Source organism: Cervus canadensis, chromosome 5 (genome assembly GCF_019320065.1).
Source record: "Cervus canadensis isolate Bull #8, Minnesota chromosome 5, ASM1932006v1, whole genome shotgun sequence".
NCBI lineage: Eukaryota > Metazoa > Chordata > Mammalia > Artiodactyla > Cervidae > Cervus > Cervus canadensis.
In genome coordinates this window covers 34,826,626-34,850,839 of record NC_057390.1, presented here as the reverse complement: position 1 = coordinate 34,850,839, position 24,214 = coordinate 34,826,626, and positions in this window count along the sequence as shown.

Genomic DNA, 24,214 nt, shown 5'->3' with positions numbered 1-24,214 from the left:
TCTGGAGGATTTTCTCTGCTCCTATTCTTAATAGCCTAAGGAATTAAATGGACTCTCCTCAGAAGAGCTGTTCTCAAATGAAAATAACAGACAGTGCCAAAACCTGTATAAAAAAAAAAAAAAAAATGGTTCTCAAACTCCAGTGAGCATCAAAACTACCTGGAGGGCTTGTTAAATCACAGATTGCTGGGCCCCAGCTCCAGAGTTTCTTTCAGAAGGACTGGGGTGGAGCCCAAGAATTTTGGTACTGATGCTACTAGTCTGGGGACCACACTTTGAGAACAATTGCTCGAAATAATTTTCTTTTCTTGGCTTGGATAAATTTAATTCTTGACCCATCAATAGCAATAATACTTGACATTTATCAAGGATTTACTATGTGCGAGACAGAAAGTGCTAAGTGATTTACTCACAGAAATCATGCTATTTATTCCTGATACTAGCTCTTTGAGGTATTGGTTATTATTTCTTTTCACAAGTAAAGAAACCAGAGTTTAGGGAGATTATGAAGAGAATAGCAGAAGAGAAGGCCAAGTCTCATGGTGATCTCTGGGGAAACTGAGATAGCAAGTAGAATGGATTTGCATTTGGGATCTGAAAAATCACAACTAAGCAAGCGGGAAATGAAAGAGACAAGGAAAAATAGAAGTCCCAGTGAAAAATGTCTGGGTCTTCACAGGAAATGAGCCAATAGATTCAAAACCAAAAGCCATCAGTATCTCCAACTGCATTCCCAGCATCTAGGACAAAGTTCTCACAGCCTTTGAGGTCATACAGATGGTGGTGGAATTGTCACTGCTGCTGTTATTGTTAGAGTCAATAATATAATTACGCATCTGGTTGTCTCCAGATGATACCACCTTCCTTAAAACCCTCTTAAGGTTTAGTTGTTATGATTTTTTAAATTTTTTTCTCACACTTCATGTACTTCAGAAGCAAAAGTTTGGGTATGTGTGTGAGAGTAATGCTAGGGGCTTAACACAATATAAGTTTTTTTTCTTACTCCTGTAAAGTCCAAACTACAGACCAAAAGCAGCAAATATTCAAGACCCCAGGATCCTTCCATTCAGTGACTGGTCATCCCCCAGGGTCTGAGAGTCCTCCAGGATCCTCTGTCTCCATCAAGCAGACAGGAGAAGAGAGAGAATGGAGCATTGCACATGGAAGGCTTCTAGGGGACAGGATTGGTAGTGCTGAGCATAGTTCTATCCTAATTCTGTGGACCAGAACTACATCACTTGACCACTCTTAATGACAGAGAAGGCTAAGAAATATTGTTTGTATGCCCAGGAAGAAACACTACCAGGATCAGTGTGTATCTAGGTAGTGTTTGTCACAGTAATTGCTTCCAGATCATTTGTCATCTTTCTTCCTTCAGTCCAAAACACTTCGAGTCATTAGCTGCAGACTTTCTCACACCCCTATAAGCCTCTCAGGAACTCCCCTTCATTTACCAGTGGATTTAGCACCTAGTTTATTGTCTCTCTAGTTCTCTATCAATCTTGACATCTTCAATATCGCCAAGGATGAGCCGTTCACCATCACAGCCTCTCTGTTTCTTGACCTCCTCACCTCTAGCAAGCTTGCTCTTTTTTTCCCCTATCTCACCTCACCTCTACCCCTCCCACCAGTCTTAGTGGAACCACTTGCAGGAATTTCCAGTTCCTGCACACCGACCACCATCATTTATCCTTCCAGTGTACTCGTATTATTCCCACTGCAAGACGGCTTGACTTCCTTAAAAACACCAACCCACTGATCCCAACAATGTTCACCACTCTCACCCTCTTACCTCCTCATTCTCTAGCTAACCCAGCTTAGCATTTAAATAATCATGTCTCTAAAAACACGGTATTTCCCTATCCTCATCCATTATACCCCATTAATGATCACCACCTCCAAAAACTTCAGACTGGCTATCCTGTACCGGCTGCCTCTCCCAGGCTTGCTCCCAATCAGCTAAACATCTTATTCACAAATATTTCAGTGCTTCTCCCAAACCATTTCTGCATCCACTTAAAGTTAGACTAGGCCAACAGGTAGCTAACTACAGCCCATATGAGCCAAATTCAGCTCAATGACATTTGTGTAAATAAAGTTTTTTGAAGCACAGCCCCACTCCCTGGGTAACTAAGCTTCTATGGCTACTTTAGTGCTACAACAACAGAGGGGAGTAGTTTTGACAGAGACTGTACAGCTCACAAAGCATAAATTATTTACTGTCTGGCCCTTTACAGAAAAATACTTACCAACTCCTTGTTTATTCTCATGTTCAGTGTCATCTGAGTTTTAATGGCCATAAAAAGTGCCATATATTTTGAAAGGTTTTTCTCTTTTTTATTAAAGGATGGTAATTTTTAATTGCTTGAATTATTTATACCATTCAATTATCTGTAAAAATAATTGATAGAGCCCTGATGCCACAATATGACTATCCATATTTATGTGTGCTAACTCACCTTACATTTTTTGAGACCTTAAATCACCATCCTATTGGAACTTAAAATAGTCCTGTAATGAGGGAGGGGCAGCTATTCCTTACTCAATATTAACAATGAGAGAAGAAGCGAACTGAGGCAAGGAGATTAAATGACAACCCATCAGATAACTGCACCTGGGCTGAGATGCCAGCTCCAGAGTCTGGCTCCTCGCCAGCCAGTGCTGTCTCACTCAGCGCTGCCGCCTCTCCCAGGGAGAGGGCACCTGTCCTTGTGGAAACACTGGGCCCTCTGTCCCCATTGGCGCTCCTATCACAGGGCTCGGTATCAGAACACACTGGCCCCCAGCCACAGGCCAGCACGCTAGCTCCCGGCGCACTGCCAAGGGCCTGGGATAAATGCCTACACAAAGCACCAGAGCGCAGACAGCACCACACCCAGACTTGGCATCATTTTTCTTTATAGGAAGGTAAAATGTAATTGCCAAGGAAAAAAAACAAAAAAATCACCGCTTTCTCTGGATAGTAACCCTGCCAACTACACAAGTGAAGGGTAAGCTGTTTTGTCATTTTCCCGAGCTTCCTGAGTCCTCGTCACACTTTCTCATAGATATCTTCCTCCAAAGTGGGATGAGAGCTGACCTTCAGGTGTATTTATAGCTCACCCTGAACAACATCAGCTGAAGACTTCTAATTGCTTTGAAAGTGAGCAATAGAACTGGGATTATGTGATTATGTTTAACACATAAATCTTAAATTGGGAGACAAAAAAAAAAAAAAGACCATGCATGACTTCCATGGAAGGTCATTTAGCAACAGCAAAATCTGGCTTCAGAGCCAGCCAGCCAGCCTCAGACACCCACCGTGTCTCCTACCTTCTTGAATGAAGAGTGCTCACAGTTCCTCCCTGTCCATAATCCGCAGGGACTCATTCAGCCAAGTGTGCTGGCCTGCCATCATTCAGCTCACTGGTCCCAGGCCAGAGTTCATGCACATTGCGTGCAGCTGAGCCACTCTGGGGAGAGCCTCTGCCTGTGTAAATCAACAGACAGGGGATTCTTAACTCTCCCATTTGACAAACGCACAACCTGAGCAGAGCTCCCCCCAAGCCAGCCTGTCCCAGCCTTCGTCTCAATACCTCTTCTCCCTCAAACCCAACCCTTCATCATTAATAGCAATCTACCCTTCAGGATGTCACAGGGCAAGCGGCTGAACTAGATCAACCCTCCAACATGTTCCTAAAACAACTGGGAGAAGAACTAAATTGAACATTATACCTCAATTACTTCTCTTATCTGTGTCCTTTTGTCCATCCTATCAAGGAGTTTAATGTCTTGAAAGCAGGAACAATATCTTACCTTTAAGTAGCATCTCCAGCCCTAACACACGCCCTGACGTTTAAGAGACACTCGATACTAGTTTAATTAGTATTGTTAGATTACAGAGGGTTCGGAATTTGTATTGTCTTTGGAGTCACAGCTAAAGGTCACTGCTATATGACCAAAATGCAATATTAGGCAACGTCGATTTAACCTAGATGGATCATTCTAGCCAAAAGTCCAATTTGTAATAATACCTTTATCCTATCTCAAAAGCTACTAGAAGCAGCAATCATACTTAAAATGTTCCATGAAGAAATGTGTTGACAGCTTTTCAGTACTTTTTTCAGTGTGTGATTTTTTTTTAATATAGGATATAGCTGAAAATAAAGCACGTTTTATACTACAGAGCTCAACCAACTAGACTAGCTGTCCAGTAATCCTATCAGGCAATTCCAGTTGTCATTCTCATATGGAATGTAAAAGGACAGAGTCATCACAAGCTTGAGAGTGGCCAGCCCAGGTCACACAGAAGCTCATAAGCCAGTCTGCAAATAGAAACAAGAATTCCTGGTGGTGGTGTCTGAGGATTCCATACTCAAAGTTTTAGTCGCTCAGTCATATCCGGCTCTTTGGGACCCCATGGACTGTAGCTCACCAGGCTCCTTTATCCATGGAATTCTCCAGGCAAGAATACTGGAGTGTGTTGCTATTCCCTTCTCCAGGGGATCTTCCTGACCCAAAGATCGATTCTTTACCATCTGAGCCACCAGGGAAGCCCCTCCACACTGAAATACACTGTTTCTGAAATGGTCTTTATAGACCACTTTGCTGGGATACTACCTTTGTCCTTGAAGAAGTGGCTTCTTGCAAAAGCACCACTAACGGTGCTGAGCTTCATGAAAAATCTAAGGTGTCAGCTTCAGGAATGTAGATCTTATAAATGGGCACATCTTATAAACGAACATTACAACTCAAGCCACAGATTAAACATTAATAGCAATTCATAAAAAAGGCCCAGAGGAGGACAGACTAGTTAGATTGTCCCTAATAAGAGACAGATGCACATTTATATTTTCCATGTATTCATTTTTCAGTAAGATTCCAAACCCCCCTAAGCACAGACACTTTATAGTAAATCAAAAAGAAAAAGGAAAGAATTACTGCATACATTTTCACATCCTTCATAAGATACAGGAGAATGTTTTTGTCTGACTTGTTTTTGCTGTGTTATTCCTGGTCTACTTTAATAAGAAAGTTTCAGTCTGATCTGATTCAAAATCTCCATGGCATCCTCTCCATAACTTCACTCGTCTCTTTAATGACTAGGAGTTAGAAAAGGGCTCTTTAAATCAGGGTTACTTGTTACTTCAAGTAGTTAACAGCTTTTTTAAATGAATCTGGGCATAGTCTCTTGACACTCACAGAAAATTATTTTTCAAGGCAAAAAGTTACCTGTTTTATCATGAACACTGAACATTTCTGTGATCCTATAGGGAAAGAAAAAGCTAGAATTGAATATGTTTCTAGAAATATTCTGAATCCTTGCAAGCATATGTTACATCCATTATAGATAAAACTCCTTCTGGGTCATGTCTCTGGCGATAAATGAGTGGTTTCTTGTGTATAAGCGCAGGTACTGAAGGCCAGCTGGTACAATGCCCTCTGTGGAACTTTTTAATCAAATCTTGCACACAACCAGGGATCCAGAGGTGATCTTATTTCTTCTCGGAGAGGCAGCTCTGTTTCAATTAGTATCTCGATATCAGAAAACACTGCCAGAAAATCACATAATCAAAAGGGAAAAAATTTTTAAGGACTTAACCAATTCAAAAAAAATGGAAGTAGGTAATTAAAGATTAAAAATACTCTGAAATCTTAATGTGGCAGTATAAATATGCCTCACGATACCATGGCAACATGCTCTCTTTTTTTAATGAAATTGATTAATTAGCCTGTGAGCTTGAAAAATGTCAGAGCAAAAGGACTGGAAATGCCTCGCTCCAAGCTAACAGCTTACCTCACCTCTTCCTTCCTGAGCATGTCAGTCGGAAACAGTAGAGGTTGATCTGTGGAAGAAATCTCCAACTACAGCTCTGTTTTAAATGCATGAAAAATGTGAAGGCTTCAATAGCATGCATTCCAAATCAGCTCTGAAGATCCATAGATGAGAGAGTCTCAGATACACAAAGGTCGAACGAAGCACCGTGCCATTGGACTGGGGCACCAGTGCACAGAGAGAAATAGGAAAGTAGCTTTGCAAATAGAACCCACTAGAAACAAATTTATGTATGTGTCTGTGTGTATGATATAGCAATGAAGTAAAGAGATCATTTCCACAACTCATACGTGGAAATTTCATGTTATAGTCATATTTCATGTGTATCTATAAAGATAAATAGATGCAAATATATTGGCATATTTTTACATATACTATAAATCTCTAGGAGTTACTAAGGAGAGAAGCAAAATTAAATGCTAGACTTTCCTGCTGCTTCAGAGTAAAGGAGGTCATATTCTTTATTGGAAGCAAAAATGAAGACTATCTATGTTACAAGACAGCCTAGTCAGAATAAATACACAGATTGCTGGCCACCTCTGTCTTACTTTAGTATCACTGTCTCACTCACATAAAAAGACACCTCCACACAACACCTCTCTACTGCACAAGGACTAGAAATTTCTGTCATTAGATCAGAACTCTTTTTGCTGGAGACATTCCTGTACATAGTCAACGTTTAGCAGATTTCCCATAATGGCTTCTACCCTCTAGATGCTGGTAGCATTCCACAACTGTGACAACCCAAATCATCTGCAGACATAGCCAAATGTCCCTTGTTGGGGAGGTAGGTGAGGGACAAAACTCCCCTCCACTGAAAATTCCTGCATTATTCAGTGAGTTAAAAAAAAAAAAAAAAAAAGGAAGGGGGCAGTATAGAGCACTATCTCTCATGGAAATCAGTGCAGACCACCCAAATGAGAACAAACAGAGGCTATTTATTCAGAGCTTGCCACAGCCAGGGAGTCAGCCACCATCCTCTAATTGGCAGAGACAGAGGCAGGCAGGGTAGTGGAAAGGCTTTATAGAGAAAAAAAGAGGAGAAAAAAAAAGGTTTCAGCAGTGCTCTGGTGGGCAGTTGTTGGCATGAGGAAGCTGGAGGCAGGGCACCTCAAGTGATTATTTTGGAAGCATATTTGGCTTTTTCTGTTGGCCCTGAGTTGGACATGTGGGCAAAAACCAGGGAAGCTGGCTTAAGACAGTGCAACTATACTCTGCAACAGTTCTGTAGATTAAAAGCCTGACGGCTGCAATCAAGTATCAGCAGGCCGTGTTTCTTCTGGAGACTCTAAGCAAGAATTTATCTTTTAACCTTTTCCAGCTTCTAGAGGCTGCTCCCATTTCTTGACTCACAGCCACCTTCCTCCATCTTCCAAGCCAGCAATGTCACATCTCCCTCTGGTTCTCCTCTTCTGTATCTCTTACAATTTTAAGCACCCTTGTGATTACACTGGACCCACCTGAATAACCCAGGCTACTCTCCCTATTTTCAGGTCAGCTCTCTTGCAATCTTACTTTACTGATTAATAGCTTAATTATAAATTAATTCTATCCAAAACCCTAACTCCCTTTTTCTAGCCAGCATAATATAGTGATGGCTCCAAGGATCAGGATAGACATCTTTGGGGGTCACTGTTTTTCCTAAAACATCATTCAATGAACAAAGTGTGATCCCTGGACCAGCAGCATCAGCATCACCTGGGAACTTGTTAGAAAAGCAAATTCTGAGGGCCCACCCTGGATCTACTGAAGAAAAACTCTGCAGGTGGGTTCTAGCAACCTGGTTTAACAAGCCTTCCAGGTGATGCATTTTCAAGGTTGAGAAACACTAATCTATACTCCTCTTTTCCACTTTAAGATTGCGTGGTCTTTATATGAGGCCTTTGGGAACAATTAAATTCCTTGGAAATATGCTGTTTACCAGAGTAATCTTCCCAAAATGTAAATTCTACTTACATCACTTCTCTACTAATAATCCTTAAATGCGTCTCTCCCCAGGTCTCATTGCCTAAGCTCCACACATGTTGGCATGGCATGAAAGCTCCTTCCTCATCTCACCTCTGCACATCTCTCCCCCTCCTCCCTCTCCTCTCCACCACCCTCACCAAGTTTCTTGCAGCTCTGGGCTCTTTCATGTATTTGATGCCTCCTCGCACATGCTCTTCCCTCCCCCTGGAAAGTTCAGCCTCTTTCCTGGCAAACTCCACCTCCTCCCTCATAATGTTACTTCCTCCAAAACACTGCCCTGATCTTCACAGGAAGTTGAGGGTTGCATCTCCTGTGGCCCATGGTCTCCTGCATAAACTTCTACATAGAGCTTTCATGGGATTGAGTTTATATGTCTGTCTCTTACCCCAGACTCTGAAGCTTTTGCGTATGTGCCAGGATAACCTGGCACAATGGTAACCCAGAATAAACAGAGGGCTAGAAACATAAGATTCTTTGAGAATGTTTACATGTATAAACAGATGATAACATTTAATGAAGCATTCTTCCATTCAAATACCTGGTGATATCCTAAAAGCAACTATCATTATATAAATTTGTCCAGAAAAAAAGGTTTCCTGAAGACAGATTAATATTCAACTGACTCTAGAAAGAATCACCTTAATCTTCAATGAGAAGGAATCCCTCAAGGGCAAGAAAATATTGTTAAAACCCTCCTCCCACATCCCAAACTTATTTCTTTACACATCCTACTACTCCCCCCTGAAAGCCATCTGGAAACTGATCAAAAAGGCGTGAAACAAATAACTGGATGTGGGTCAGCTTGGCAAAGGGGTTCCACAGATCTCCTTTACTGTGTACTCCACACAAGCAGCCCCAACCTGCCCTGGTGGGCTGGGGGGAAAGGAGGAGACATCCTCAGATTGCTGTAGAGGGACCTCCTATCCTATGCAGACACCAGGAATTACTGCCAGCTAGTACTCCTGCCTGGAAAATCCCATGGATGGAGAAGCCTGGAAGGCTGCAGTCCATGGGGTCACTGAGGGTCGGACACGACTGAGCGACTTCACTTTCACTTTTCACTTTCATGCATTGGAGAAGGAAATGGCAACCCACTCCAGTGTTCTCACCTGGAGAATCCCAGGGATGGGGAAGCCTAGTGGGCTGCCATCTATGGGGTCGCACAGAGTCGGACACGACTGAAGTGACTTAGCAGCAGCAGCAGTTCACTGCAGAGACACTGGTGATTTCATAAGCTTCATAACACAGAAGGGTATAAAGAGGAGAGGAGGGAAAATGGCACAGTAGGAAGCAGTTGGGCTTCTGCCCATGGGCCTACAAACTGAGACCTGCACTTGCCCAGCTTTAGGACCAAAGAAAAAACCCAGAGTCAGCAACACAGACTCAGTGGTTTCGTGGACAGGGGAGCTTACCTGTCTGAAGCATCAACCTGGAGCAACACCCCGCTGTGTGTAACAGACAGTGGGCACTTGCAGGCGGCAGTTTTCACTCCCACCCTACACTCCACCCGACCAGAAGGTTCCTATCGGGGAATTGAGGTCAGGTGGGCTCATTAGTTACCAGGGAAACCAGCACAGGGTCACGCCCCTCGCTGCCTTTTTGAAGAGCACAGTCACCAGCTGGGGCCTGCCTACAGCAAGGATTGGGTTGGCCAAAACGTTCATTTGGATTTTTCCATAAGATGTTAGGGAAAAACCTGAACAAGCATGTTGGTCGAGCCAATATGTAGGAAGGTCAGTCAGGGGCAGGTGAAGGAGGCACTGGTGGAAAAGGTATGTACAGAGAGCAAGAGAACAACCATCTTGAATGGCCTGACCACACAGAAGCAGAAAGGTTTTATGTCAGGTCTCTAAAGCAGTATCTTCCAGGTTGTGGATGATAGCTAATTAGTGGGGCATTTAACAGTTTATTGAGAGGACAACCTGCATTATTTTCCATAAGGGAGAATATTTTTTATAGAACAGAGTATTAAAAAAATAGAATAGCTGAAAGCGTACAACACATAGAAAGGGTTAAGTATTGTCAGTGAAACGTCAATTCAGTGATTCAAACCCGTAAATTTGTTTGGTTCTGAGATCGAAGACTTCACTTACTGTCAAGGTCACTTCACTTACAACTCAAGGTCAATACAGTTGGAAAAACACTTCAAAGGGATGTTGGAGTGATGCTGGACACTCCTCATGGACAATGCTTATCTCCTCAGCTGAAAGGGATTTCACCCTGAAAAGATTACCTACTTTGCACAAGATAGTTGGCACTTGGCACACATGACTCGTGATTCACTGCATGTGTTCTAACTTCTCAATTGCGCCCTCAGCTCTCTGTGGAACAGAACAGCCTTCACTCCACAGTTTCCTGCCACCTGGCCCAGGGCCTCGCACACAAAGTAGATTTTTAATGAATATCTATGGGTTGGCTGAATTATACAAACCATCGTTTATTAAGAGACTCAGGTAAAATGTTTAGAGGGGAAAAAGAAGAATTTCAAAGAAAGTATAAACTTATTAAATGTTCAGCATCCATGCCTAATTGTCCAATTATGCTGCTATTTGGGGGTATATCCGACATGAAGCATTATAATAAAACCAGAAACAGGGCATGTGCCAAGAAGACAGTTAGGAAGACCCTAAACTCACCTCCTCCCACTGGCATACCCAAATTACAACTACTTAGAGAGCAACTATCTAGAGAATGACCAGCGGAAAAGATCTTCCACAACAGAAGGTATAAAGAAGGGACCAAACAAGATGGGTAGGAGGGGCAGAGATATAGGGTACAATCGAGGCCCACACCCCCAGGTAGGCAACCCACAAACGGGAGAATCAGCACAATTACAGAGGTTTTCCCAAAGAGCATGGGCTTCCCTAGTGGCTCAGTGATAAAAGAATCCACCTGCAATGAAGGAGATGCAGGTTCAATCCCTGGGTCAGAAAGATCCTCTTGAGAAGAAAATGGCAACCCACTCCAGTGTTCTTGCCTAGGAAATCCCATGAACAGAGGAGCTTGGAGGGGCCCATGGGGTCACAAAGAGTCAGACATGACTTAGTAACTAAACAACAGCAATCCCAAGGAGCAAGGGATCCAAGCTACAGTCAGGCTCCCAGCCCTGGGAAGCTGCCCTGTAAAGACTAGACTCTGAAGGGCTTGTATATGGGGACTTTCCTGGTAGCTCAGATGATAAAGAGTCTGCCTGCAATACAGGAGATAGGGGTTTGAACCCTGGGTCAGGAAGATCTCCTGGAGAAGGGCATGGCTACCCACTCCAGTATTCTTTCCTGGAAAACCCAATGGATGGAGGAGCCTGGCAGGCCACAGTCCCTATGAATGGGAGATCCAGAGGGCTGTGTAAAACAGGGACTCTGATCTTTAAGAGCACAATACAAAAGCTCACAGGCTCCAAGTTCCAGGACAGAAGTAGTAATTTGAAAAAGCCTAGGTCAGATCCACTCATGCATCTGGGATCCCCCTAGGGATCTGGGTAGCAGCTATTTGGGGGAGCTCCTTCTACCACAAGGACACTGATGCTGGTAAGTGCCATTTTGGAGTCCTCTCTCCAGCCTACTAGCCCTGGGGGTCTTATCCACCCACCAGCAGGCTGGCACTAGCTCACTAGCCCTGAGCACCCATGGGCCCTGCAGCCAGTCGTCCCAGGACCTGGCCTTGCCTGACCAGTGGACCAGTAACCACTATGTTAGGCAGAGCCTGGCAGTCAGCTGGGCTGGGGCCAGCCCCACCTACCAGCACACTCGCAGTAGGTGGCTCTGCCACAACGAAAGAGCCCATGCAGCTCACATAAGGGGCAGTCTTAGAGCATATAAGCTGCTGGGCCCCCTAGGACTTCTCTGACATAAGGCCACTTCTCCAAAATCAGGAAAGCCAACCAGCCTACTGAATATACAGAAATAAACACAAAGAATTAGGCAAAGTGAGGAATATGTTCCAAATGAAGGAACAAGACAAAATTTCAGAAAAAAATATAAACTAAGTGGAGATAAGCAATCTATCTAATAAAGAGTTCAAGATAATGATCACAAAGATACTCAACGAACTCAAGAATAGATGAACACACTGAGAAATTTAACAAAAATTTAGAAAATATAAAGAAGAACCAAAGAGAGCTAAATATAATAAGTAAAATAAAAATATACTAGAAGTAATCAACAGTAGATCAAATGATACAGAAGAATAGATCCATGAACTGGGAGAGAGAGTAGTGAAAAATACCCAAGCAGAACAGCAGCAACAACAAAAACAAAAGGCAAGATCAAGATGGCAGAGTAGGAAGACCCTGGACTCACCTTCTTCCGTGAACACACCAAAACTACAACAATATACAAGGTAACATATAGAATGTTATATCAAAAATATAGAACGTATAACTTACATGTTATATGGAACATACAAAACAATATATACAGCAATACATAGAACGAGCTGAAGACTATCAGAACAGTTCTACAACCAAGGACATAAAGAAAACACCACACTGAGACAGGTAGGAGGAAAGAAAAGTGATCTAGTCAGAACCTACAAGCCTGGTGTGTGTGCATGCTGAGTGGCTTCAGTCGTGTCCAAGACTGTACAACCCTATGGACTGCAGACTGCCAGGCTTCTCTGTCCATAGGATTATCCAGGCAAGAATACTGGAGTGGGCTACCATGCCCTCCTCCAGGGGATCTTCCCAACCTAGGGACTGAACCCGCCTCTGTTACATCTCCTGCATTGGCAGGAAGGTTCTTTACCGTTAGCACTGCTTGAGAAGTCCCAAGCCTGGTGGGTCACCCCAAAGAGGAGGGGAATGTCACAAACTTAGGAATCCTCCCTAACAAGCAAGGAGTTCAAACCCCACATTGGACATCCCAGCACAGGAAAATGTCCACACTGAGAAAATGAGCCCCCCCAGGATGGTTTAGAAAACCAGTGGGCTTACTATAGGGCTGTGGGAAACTGAGACTCCACTCTTAAAGGGTGTGTACACAGAACTGCTCACTTTCAGTCCCAACACAGAGGCAGCAGATTAAAAAGTGCCATGTTCTCTGGCCAGTCTGCCCAGACCACCCCAGCTTGTCCCCAACAAACACTGGGCTCTGGTTGCCAATAAACTCCAGGAGAAACCACAGCTCAAGCCCCTCATCCAGCTCCTGCCCCATCCCCCACAAAGAAGTGACCATCATCTCATGGCTCCAGCCCCAGGCCCCATGAAAAGGGCAACCATCATCACACCCCAGAAGAAGCCATGGCTTGCACCAGGCTGTTTCTCCAGCTCCTGTAGCTCCATCCTATCCTTCGCCAAGGCAGCAACTGCCAATGCCCTGGGAGAAGCTGTGGCTCATGCTGAGCTCTGGTTCTAGCCCTTCTGGCTCCAGTCTACCCCTGGCCAGGGTGCAGCCACCTGTGTATCCCAGGAGAAGCCTAGCCCAGGCCAAACTCCAGCTCTAGCCTTTTCCCTCTGTCTCAATCCCACTCTGATAAGGCAATGCCCCAGTGCACGGTGGAAAAAGTCCCAGCCTACACTCAATTCAGATTCAACTCTCCCATCAAAGCCACTGGGAACACACAGAGTACATAGGGACATGCCCACACAAGGACAGACCTGCAAGACCAGGATAAGTAACATCTCACCTAATTTCATAGAGATAAACAGAGAAAGTAAAAAAAGAGAGAGAGAAGACAGAAGAACATGTTCCAAATGAAAGAACAAGATGAAACCTCAGGGAAAAACCACTAATGACATGAAAACTAAATAACTGACCTAATAAAGAATGCAAAGCAATGGTCATAAAAATGCTCACTGAACTCAGCAAAAGAATGAAGAAACTCCATAAGAATTTCAACAAAGAACTGGAAAATATAGAAAAGAACCACTCATAACTGAAGAATAAAATAACTGAAATGAAAAATACACTAAAAGAATTAACAGCAGATTAGAAACATACAATCTCCCAAGTCTGAATCAGGAAGAAATAGAAAATATCAACAGACCAATTACCAGTAATAAAATTGAATCAGTAATTTTAAAACTCCCAATAAACAAAAGTCTAGGACCAGATGACTTCACAGGGGAATACTACCAAACATTTGAGAGTTAATACTTATCCTTCTCAAAAAAATTCCAAAATATTGAAGAGGAAGAACACTTTCAAACTCATTTTATGAGGCCACCATTACCGTGATACTAAAACCAGACAAATACACTACTAAAAGAGAAAACTACAGGCCCATATACCTGATTAGCAAAGTGAAAAAATCCTCAAAATATTATCAAACTGAATTCAACAATACAATAAAAGGATAATATACTATGATGACCAAATGGGATTTATTCCAGGGATGCAAGGATGGTTCAACATCTGCAAACCAATTAACATGATATACCACATTAACAAAAAGAAAGATAATCACATGATCATCTCAATAGATACAGAAAAACTTTTGACAAAATTCAAAATTTTATCAAAAAAGTTTTATTTATGATTAAAACTCTCAATAAAGTGTATATAGAGGAAATATAACTCAACATAAAAGGACCAAAGCCAATGTCATACTCAATAGTGTGAAGCTAAAGGCATTTTTCTCTAAGACTGGGACTAAGACAATGACACCCACTCTCACCATTACTTATTCAACACAGCATTGCAAGCCCTAGTAACAGCAATCAGACAAGAAAAAGAAATAGAAGTAATGCAAAACTAAAAATTAGAAAGAAAGTAAAAATATCACTGTGCAGATGAACGATACTATGTTGGGAAAATTCTGAAGGAAATAGAAGTAATAAATTCTATTACTAAATAAAAGCAATAAATTCTAAGAGAAATAGAAGTAATGCAAAACTAAAAATTGGAAAGAAACTAAAAATATCACTGTGCAGATGAATGATACTATGTTGGGAAAATTCTAAAAATGCAACCCAAAAAGCTATCAGAATTAATAAATTCAGTAGAGTCAAAGGATACTAAATTAATATACAGAAATTTGATCTATTTCTATACACTAACAACAAACTATCAGAGAGAGAAATTAAGAAAAAACCATTTATAATTGCATCAAAAAGAATAAGATATGTAGGATTTACTAGGATTTACACTTAGATTTAGGAGTAAATCTAACCAAGGAGGTAAAAAAAACTATACTCAGAAAACTATAAGACATTGGTGGAAGAAATTGACTGTGACACAAATAAATGCAAAGATGTACCATGCTCATGGATTAGAAGAGTTGATGTTAAAATGACCGTACTACCCTAGGCAATCTGCAGATTCGATGTAATCCCTATCAAAATACCAATGGCATTTTCCACAAAACTAGAACAAATAATTCTATAATTTTCATGGAAACACAAAAGATTCCAAATAGCCAAAACAATTTTTGGGAAAGAAGAACAGAGCTATGTGTATCATGCTCCCTGGTTTCAAACTCTGCTACAAAGCTCAATCACCAAAACAGTATGGTAGTAACACAAAAACAGACACATGGATCAATTGAACAGAATAGAGAGCCCAGAAACAAACCCACTCTTATACGGTAAATCTATAACAAAGGAGATAAGACTATACAATGGTGAAAAGATCACCTGTTTAATAAATGGTATTGAAATAAACAGGACAGCTATATGCAAAAGAATCAATCATAAAACTTCTAGAAGAAAACATTTGCTTTAGTAATATTTTTTAGATCTGTCTCTTCAGACAAGGGAAATAAAAGCAAAAATAATCAAATGACACTACCTCAAACTAATAAGCTTTGCACAGTGAAAGAAACTATCAACAAAATGAAAAGGCCACCTACTGAATAGAAAAAGATACTTGCAAGCAGTAATCCAGTATGGAGTTAATATTCAAAGCACACAATGAATTAAAACAAGTCAACACCAAGAAAAACACAGACAACATGATTAAAAAATGGGCAGAGGACCTGAATAAATATTCTCCCAAAGATGACAGATGGCCAACAGACCACATGAAAAGATGTTTAACATCACTGATCAACAGAGAAACACAAATCAAACCACTGTGAGATGTCACCTCCTATCTGTCAGAATGGCTACTATCAAAAAAAGAAGAAATAACAAGTGTTGCCAAGGATATGGAGAAAAGGGAACACTGATGCACTGTTAGTAGGATCATAAATTGGTGCAGCCACTATAGAAAATAGTATGGGGGTCTCAAAAAATTATAAATAGAACTGTCACACGATCCAGCAATTTCACTTCTCAGTACTCACCCAAAGAAAACAAAAACACTAATTTAAACAGATATATGCATTTCAATGTTCACTGCAGCATTCTTTACAACATCCAAGATATGAAAGTATCCATCAATACACAAATGGATAGAGAAGATGTGATACTCACATATACAAAATGGAATTTACTCAGCCATAAAAAACAAAATCTTGCCAATAGCAACAGCATGGATGTATCTAAAGTGTATTTTGCTCAGTGAAGTAAGTCAGAAAGAGAATACCAGTACTACATGATCTCACTTAGTCATGGAGCCTAAAAAGCATAACAAACAAGACAAAGGAAAAACAGATTCATAGATACAGAGGACAAATGTGGTTGTCAGAAGGAAGCAGGGCGGAAGTAGTGGAAATAGGTGAAGGAGATTAAGAGATACAAAACTCCAGCTATATAATAAACAAGCCACAATGATGCAATATACCATCTAAGGAATATGGTCAATTACATTATAACAACTTTATATAGGGACAGATGGTTACTAGACTTATTGTGATGATCATTTCATAAGGTATGCAAATGTCAAATCATGTAGTACACCAGAAGCTAGCATAATATTGTATTACACATCAACTATGCCTCAATTTAAAAAATCAGAAACAAATGCCACACACAAAAAAAACCATAGAACAAAAGAACCATCAAAATAAGGCCCTGGTATAGACAGAGATTCTTGACTCAATGAATAATTTATACAGTCTGTAAAGCCAACACCTGGAAACTGCTAATTTAATCAAATTTGTATCGAACACTTAATTGTAGTAGGCCAAGATTTCAGGCTAGTTTGACAGCTGTTTTCATTACTTATAATTAATCTGTGGCATTCGGTTCACTTTGACACCTTGCTTGGACTTTAAGGTCCACTTAGTTTTGTTTGGTCTAAAAAATCAGTTCCATCAGGTGACATCATGTCAGTTATATCCCCTTTATTTTCCCTAATTCTAACAATTTATGTGATAATAGCAGAGAGTCTTGCCTACTTGAGGACACTCCATCTGCCTGCTGTGGTTTCAGTGGTCCTGCTCAAGGAACAAACACCATGTGGGCCCAGCATCTCCCCAGCAAGCTTTCCCCAACAGCCTCAATTTTCACAAAGGCATTTGTTTATTTATTCACCATTTGGCACACATTCACTAAGTCACTTATGCCAGGCACAGCAGGAAGCAAATAAAACTGAGTCCTTATCCCCGAGGAGTTCCAGTCCAATGGAAGACACAAAAGGGAAACTAATATTAAAACTTCACATCAGACTCCACCTTAACATTTGCAGGCCCAGACAGAGGGTACAAATAGAGGCCCTCATACCATGTATCTAAATATCAAAATGGTATATATCAAGCTTGTTTTGTTGTTTAGTTGCTAAGTCATGTCTGACTCTTTTGTGACCCCATGGACTGTAGCCTTCCAGGCTCCTCTGTCCATGGGATTCTCCAGGCAAGAATACTGGAATGGATTGCCATTTCCTTCTCCAGGAGATCTTTCCAACCCAGGGATCAAACTTGTGTTTCTTGTGTTGGTAAGCGGATTCTTTACCACTGAGCCACTGGGGAAGCCCAAATATCAAGCTAGCAGAAAGTTAAGTAACATGTGTTCTCTATTGCTATCTTAATAAATTTAACTTCAAAACAACCCAGAAAGTAGGCTCAAATTTAGAACGAGAACAGGAAAACCAGCCCCTAGCCTGTGTCCCACTGCCTTTCTCTTCCTGCCCTCAGTTCCATGTTGCCCATCAAGGGGCCTGGCATATATGTGTGCGGACACCTTCACATGTCCACGTTCATCCAGAGCCCCCCCCCCACCCCCGCCAACAATTGCCCCTCAATGGACCTGGGGAGACACCCATATAAGCTCAAGAAACAGACTCAGGATAGAGAGTTTTAAAGCCTGAGGATAGAGGAACCCCATCAAGAGGACAGAGCAGCACATTTAAACACAGTATTTATCAAACATTTATGTACAGGAGGATCACCTGGAAAGCAAATTAGAACATAGTTTCCTGGGCCCCACTTCCAGAGATGAAGCTTTAGTAGGTATGAGATGGAGCCCAAGAATTTTTATTTCTAACAATATCTATAAGATGCTAATGAAACAGAGGAGAACCCTGCATCCCCACTCCAAGTACAGAGGCTTCTCCACGTCCCCCTGCCTTTTTATTTGTAGGAAAACTGAAATCTCTCAGCCCTCCCTGAGTCACAAAGGAGGAGGCTCAAGCAGCTAATGACTAGGATAGAGTCACAGATCAGTGTCTGATACACGTTCCTGAGATGTTTTACAGATACTATAACTGCTACAAGAAGGAAAATGCTACCTGCATGTTGACCAGACTGTAGCCATGAAGTAAGTTGCTACATCTATCTATGGCTAGCACAATTCCAAGAACTTGCCTCAAGAGAATGGGACTAATTTTACTGCTCATAATCATCTATATCTTTGTGGGCATCAAAATAATTTTAACTTGCTCTGCCTGTATGTAAGCAGGCAACTAAAATGGTCAGCAAAGAGATGCCACAGTCTCAAGTTTACACCCTATGTCAGCACAAAGTTATGGAAGATGGACTTTTGCCCATAATTCCATAGAATGGAATGATGTCTGACAAGTAGGGATTTGTGAGCAGCTCTTTGGCCGCTTTCTGTTTTCCTATTTCTGTTCTGTTTATACCTTATAGAAATGAGATCACTATTTAATATCCAACCTAACTCCTGACTTAGCTCTACTAAATTCACACAATACCTTGCCTAACCTGTAACTTGTTTTCCTAGATTAAAAGAAGCGGAAATGAAGATTTAAGTAGTTAAAGAATGATCAGCTTTTTGCCTGCAACAGCCCACTTAGCAATCCTGTAGATGAGATAGCATCTGAAGAAAGATCCTGAGGAGTCAGCCAGCCTGCAGACAATGGACAATGACTCAGAGTTGTTCTCTTGCCTCAGTGATTAACTGAGATCCTTTCCTCCTTTTTTCCCCTCTTTCCCTGAGCAGACCTTCTGAGTTGCTTTTGGGACATGACTCCACCTTCTCCCCAGATTGCCAGCTTTTCTGACTAGAGCAACTTTCTGCCAGCACTCGCTTCTTGAGTATTAGCTTTGGAGAAGCCAGCTGCCAAACCTGAGTTCAGTTTACTGATGCTGCCTCTGATGCTCAACTTTATGAGTGATCTTAACCGGGTTGTGGGATGCTCAGATATCTGAGTAAACCTTCTTTCTGGGTGTGTCTACAAAGGTATTTCCAAAAGAGATTAGCATTTGAACTGGTGGCCTGAGTAAAGCAAATGGTCCTTTCCCAATGTGGGCAGGCACCATCTAATCCATTGTGGGTCTGAATAGACGATAAAGTGGATGAACCTTCATTACCTATTTTAACTAAGAGAAGTTAGCAAGGTAGAGGGAGCAAAAGAGGGAAAGAGGTGAAGTGAAGACATTCCATCAGAGGGGAGCATGGTGTAGACGCAAAAACATCACATAGGACAGTGAGTTTAAGAAAGAAGCTGTTTAACTTGGAAGGTATTATGCTAAGTGAAATAGGTCAGATAGAGAAATAAAAATACTGTGTATGATTCCACTTATAAGTGGAATCTAAAAGAATACAACAAACTAGTGAATATAACAAAAAGAAACGGACTCGCGGATTACAGAGAACAAACCAGTGGGGAAAGGAAAGAGAGGATGGGCAATACGGGAACAGGGGATTAAGAGGTACAAACTATCATGTATAAAATAAGCTATAAGGCAAACATTTACATTCCATCTTTATCTTAATGTTTGAATCAGATTTATTCTTACTCAGTATCATGTCACTATAAATTTGTTTGTTTCTTGAAAAAAAGGCAAATGATGTTCTTATAATATTGACAGATTTGTTTAATGATTAAAAAGACTTGATTTTTTAAAAGTAAATAAAATAAGCTATAAGAATATAGTATGTAACACAGGGAATATAACCAATATTTTATAACAACTATAATAGAGTATAAGTTAAATACGCAGGGTGACAATATACAGCCTTGACGTACTCCTTTCCCAATCTGGAAACATTCCGTTGTTCCATGCCCATTTCTAACTGTTGCTTCTTTACCTGCATACAGGTTTCATAGGAGGCAGGTAAGGTGGTCTGGTATTCCCATCTCTTTAAGAATTTTCCACAGTTTGTTGTGATCCACACAGTCAAAGGCTTTAGCATAGTCAATGAAGCAGAAGTAGATGTTTTTCTGGAATTCTCTTGCTTTTTCCATGATCCAACAGATGTTGGCAACTTCATCTCTGGTTCCTCTGCTAAATTCTCTTCTAAATATTTTTCTAAATCCAGTTTGAACATCTGGAAGTTCTTGGCTCACACACTGTTGAAGCACAAGCTGGAATCAAGATTGCCGGGAGAAATATCGATAACCTCAGATATGCAGATGACACCACCCTTATAGCAGAAAGTGAAGAGGAACTAAAAAGCCTCTTGATGAAAGTGAAAGAGGAGAGTGAAAAAAACTGGCTTAAAAAACTCAATATTCAGAAAACTAAGATCGTGGCATCCAGTCCCATCACTTGATGGCAAATAGATGGGGAAACAATGAAAACAGTGACAGATTTCGTTTTCTTGGGCTCCAAAATCACTGCAGATGGTGACTGCAGCCATGAAATTCAAAGACACTTGCTCCTTAGAAGAAAAGCTGTGACAAACCTAGACAATGTATTAAAAAGCAGAGACATTACTTTGCTGACAAAGGTCTGTCTAGTCAAAGCTATGGTTTTTCCAGTAGTCGTGTATGAATGTGATTTGGACCATAAAGAAGGCTGAACACTGAAGAATTGATGCTTTTGAACTGTGGTGTTGGAGAAAACTCTTGAGAATCCCTTGGACTGCAAGAGCAAACCAGTCAGTCCTAAAGGAAATAAGTCCTGAATATTCATTGGAAGAACTGCTGCTGAAGCTGAAGCTCCAATATTTTGGCCACCTGATGTGAAGAGGCGACTCATTAGAAAAGACCCTGATGCTAGGAAAGATTGAAGGCAGGAGGAGAAGGGGACGACAGAGAATGAGGTGGTTGGATGGGAGGCATCCCCGACACAATTGACATGAGTTTGAGCAGGCTCTGGGAGATGATGAAGGACAGGGAAGCCTGGCGTGCTACAGTGCATGGGGTTGCAAAGAGTCAAACTCTACTGAGCGACTGAACAATAATAGAGTATAACCTTCAAAAATTGTGAATTACTATATTGTACACCTGAACTTGGGCTTCCCCAGCAGCTCAGTGGGTAAAGAATGCAATTCAGGAGACGAAAGAGACTCAGCTTCAATCCGTGAATCAGGAAGATTCCCTGGAAGAGGGCATGGCAGCTCACACCAGTATTCTTGCCTGGCATATCCCATGGACAGAGGAGCCTGGTGGGCTACAGTCCGTGGGGTCACAAAGAGTCAGACATGACTAAAGTGACTGAGCACACACGCATGCACATCTGTAACTTATATAATATTGTACACCAACCATACTTCAATTTTAGAAAAGCATGGATTTATTTATCTGCAGTAAAGAATGAGCATAGGAAAGAAGGCAAGAATAAATAGGTATATGCATGGGGAATTTTTCAGGCGGTTTTCCCTATGCAAAAGAGATTGAAAGGAAAACAAAGCAGGCTTTGTGAGAAACACAAGGTCCATTTTGTACATATTCTTCCATCCTCTCACCTCTTGTGATAAATAATATCTTCAGAGTTTGTTTTGTAATTAGTCATATACCTCAGGGTGAAATCTCTGCTGATATTCCTAAGGTTTATATAAGCAGTCCATCATGACCTCACTATCCACACATCTATATCTTGGCTCTTAAGATATAGAGTAATTTGCAGGCAAGAAGTGTGTGGGTGGGCCTCACAGAACAGGAACGTTCATTATATGTTGATTTGACTCCCAAATGCCTGAAGTGTCAATACACTTTGCAAGAGAGTTATTAGCAATGAAAACATCAAGTTACTTCTCACTGGTGATGAACAGAACAACACGGTATGTCCCTTGTGAAGGTACTCAGGAAATATTCTTGTTTTTAGAACTCAACTTGATAGGCAGAGAGAGACAACAGAATGAGTTCCTAATTGGACAGAGGTTTCTGTATTATGTCTTGATCTAAACAGAGCTAATAATTCTGGCTGTAATTCCCCATGTGGATCTTATAGTAATTTATATGGAACTCAGAATAGTCTCTAAAAACCTATCAGCCTAATAAATTTTACTAACTCCCTTATATGGAATAAAAACAAATGAAGACACATTATAACACATCTTAAACTTACATACAATAAGAAATGGCACTGTGGTGAAGTAAATTTTCTTCGAATTGCTAACCTGGAGGTGCAGAGGGAATACTGACATTAGTTTGTTTATAAGGTTGCAGCAGAAAACCTACAATGTTGTCACAAAGACAAAAAATATAGACTCCCCAGCTTGTAGTTCAGCATCTCCTTAAGGAGGTATAATTTCTTAAGTTCCTTTGTACCCAAAGCATTATATGACGTATCCACTCATGGATTACAATGAAGTTGGAAAAGCACTTTATGCTGTGAATGATTTTATGACAAAATTTGCTATACCCATTAGCCCCTTCCATAGAAAACTCACCCTCAGAAACTCCGTGAGCTGTAGGTAACAGGACAGCAGTTACTTACCGGAGGAGGGGAGTGAGGGGACGTGAGATAGAACGTTTTCATTACATCAAGGCTGCTACTCACCTAGTCAACCTTAATATTCCCCTCATCTTGACTAAATTTTAGACAGGCTACTCCACTTTGAGATGCAAAATTTCTACAACTCAGGAATGTCTAACTCAAGGATCTGAAAGCCATCCCCTTAAAATGTAATCATCAAGAAAGATAGGACCCTTCTTCCCAGTCTCCAAGGAAGGGAGGGTAGGAACTTAACTTTGATTTTCAAAAATTAGCAAACACAGAGAGCCAAATCACACTGATCAAACTCCCACTAGATTCTCTTACAAAAGGATCCCTGAGCACTGGGAGAAAGAAGAGAAGTACCTACATGGCATTCCTGATTCTGACATTCAAAGCTACCTGCCAGAGTGGACGAGGAAGGCTCTGACCAAGAGCCCTGTGGCATGGGAAGACAAAAATCTCCATGAAATCAATTTCCCTGGCAGGTCTAGGCTGATGGCTTGAATTCAAGGGTTTGGGACAGGGAGGTCTGGTCGGAAAGAACAGATGGTTACGTCCCTTGCTTTGGGGTTGGGCACACTGTTTGCCATCCAGACCAGGCACCACAACCTCGGGAACCTCGTTCAACAGCAATACCCTGTGGCTCTGAGAGACACAGGTATGGAGGACTCCTTTGCTTGGCTCTGGTGGAGACAGTCAGTTCCCTAGTGAATGAGCCCGAGTTCTTGCAAGTTGGGGTGGGGGTTTAGGATAGAGTTAGGTGACCCTTAAGTAGAAAGTAATGGACTTCCTGCTCTCTGGTGCACCTCCTTGGGCAAATGATTAGAAAACATAGAGATGTGAATGTATTTAAATAGGCAAGTACACCCTCTTTTCTGAGTTGGTCATCCTCGATATTTGTTTTTAATGAAAATAGCCACAGGACAAAAACTTCTGTCTTTTCTAGAGACATGAAAGAAAGCTTTGAGGAAGTAGAGAAACTGGAACTCAATCATTTTGAACAGGTGGAGGGAGAAAGGTCTTCACCAAGAATAATTTCCAGGCTCCTGTCTTCTCCCTTCTGAATATGACTTACTTTGTCCAGAATGGTAAGCAGTTGAGTCAGAGCTCTAACAGGGCCTGGGAGGCTTCTAAGATTTCCGCTATTCAGGCTCTCAGCCCTTCAAGCTGTTAAAGGAGGCAGCAGCTTCAGAAATGATGAGTCTAAGTTATAAAGCCTCAGGGAACTTCTGTGCAAATGTTCTGTGCTTCACCGGCAATTCATGAAGGAACCTCAGGTTTATGAACCATTGGTAGGCTACTCAACAGACTCAGAGTTTTCTTTTTAATTTAATAATTGTGATTTATTCTTAACACATAAACATCTCCCTTTTAGAAAAATTAGAATACAAAGAAAACAAAGCTCCTCATAATCCCACCAAATGATAAGTGCTCTTAATATCTATTAATATTTTGAGGTTTATTTTTCTAAACATATATCAATGTATGCTTTCTATTGGGGTTTTTCTTATTAAAAAAAAAAAAAAACGAACTTTTTTGGCCAACTCA